Here is a 1,859-nt window from a genome sequence, read left to right on the forward strand (position 1 = left end):
CCCTTCTCTCCTTTCTTTCTTTCTTTCTTTCTTTCTCTTTCTTCCTTTCCTTCCTTCTTTCTCTTTTCCTTCTTTCCTTCCTTCCTCCCTGCCTCCCTCCTTTTCATTCCCATCTCCTTCTTCCTTCCCTTCCTTTCTTCCTGCCTCCCCTCCTTCCTTCCCTCCTTCTCTCTGTGCCCAGGAAGGGGAGGGGGAGAGGTTGGCAGCACTTCTCTCAAAGAATAAGAGTTGGAAGAGACCTTTGAGGTCTTGTAGTCCAAGCTCCTGCTCAAGCAGGGGACGTATACCATTCCAGACAATGGAATATCCAATCTCTGCTTAAAAGCCTCCAGTGATGGAGCATCCACAACTTCTGAAGGCAAGCCTTTTCACTGGGTAGTTGTTTTCACAAGTCCTTAGTTCTAGGCTGGTTTTCTTCTTGATTAGTTTCCATCTATTATTTGCCTTCCGATGCTTTGGAAAATAGGTTGACCCCTTCTTCTCTGTGGCAGCCCATCAAATATTGGAACACTGCTATCATGTCACTACCCCTAGTCCTTTTCAGTAAGCTAGACATACCCAATTCCCACAAACATCTGTCATATGTTTTAGCCTCCAGGCCCCTAATCATCTATGTTTACCATCCATTTAGACCAGATGGTCCCCCTGGTTTGGTTTATAGAACAGTGGCCACAAGCAGAGCCTTCTCAGACACAGCACCCCCATTATAGAACTTTTTCCCAAGGAAAATATGAACAATGCAACCCTCCCCCATTTAGAGGCAACTCCAAACACACTGTTCAGCCAGGCATATGTAAAACAACAACACATTTTATGGTCAAACAGCACTAAGTAAATTACTACTACTATTTTTCTTTCTTAAAATGAACACTTTTAATATTGTTTTAAGCAGTGCTAGTGATGCTTTACAATAGCTGTCTTTGAGAGTTTTCTTGTAAACCACCCTGGATTTCTCAGAAACTTTTAATTTCAAATTAGATGTTGATTTAATAAATTAGGCAGAAGAAACAAATGTTTAAATACATCTAAATCCCACAGACCTCCTGCCTCCTAGGCGCAGAGAAAATAAGGCATTGCATTTCTAGCCAACATAGCCACAGGATGATGGGAACTGTGGTTCATGACATCCAAAATATATTAGTTTGGGTAAGGCTGGATTAAATTATAAAAGAGCAAATGAAGGGAAGTATTTTTGTCTCCGACAAAATAATTGGGGGGGGGGGGAGTTGACTCGGCCTTTTAATTTCAACTCACACCAATTCCTAACTTCCCATTCAGTCCGAAGAGTTTTATTATTGCCTGGATTTTAGGGAGGGGAGGAGGCAAGAATAGACCACAAAGCTAATCTGCAAGTTTGCTCTCTCGCCTGCCTGCACACCACGTTTCCGTGTATGTGTATGAGAGACAGAGATCCCCTTTTTGTAAGTGTGCTTACTCTGCAACTCCCTGCTCTCCCTGCTCTCCCTGCTCTCTCTCTCTCTCTCTCTCTCTCTCTCTCTCTCTCTCTCACACACACACACACACACACATTAATAAAAAAGAGAAAGGTGGAAGCTCTCCTTTTTTGTAAAACCTCAGCTTCCTCCTCCTCTTCCCCTCCTGGCTCTCTCTCTCTCTCTCTCTGTCATACACACACACACACACACACACACACACTTCCTGTTTTCCCCTCCTCGTCCTTTTCCTCAGCTGCACCTGAATGGAGTGGGAGGAAGTTAAAAAAAAAGAGAAGGGGTGGAAGAATGGGGAAAGCTCTCCTTTTTTGTAACACCTCGGCTTCCTCCTCCTCCTCCTCTTCCACTCCTGGCTCTCTCTCTCTCTCTCTCTCTCTCTCTCTCTCTCTCTCTCTCTCTCTCTCT

Source organism: Protobothrops mucrosquamatus, unplaced genomic scaffold, assembly GCF_001527695.2.
Source record: "Protobothrops mucrosquamatus isolate PMUCROS unplaced genomic scaffold, P.Mucros_1.0 scaffold11611, whole genome shotgun sequence".
NCBI classification, from domain to species: domain Eukaryota; kingdom Metazoa; phylum Chordata; class Lepidosauria; order Squamata; family Viperidae; genus Protobothrops; species Protobothrops mucrosquamatus.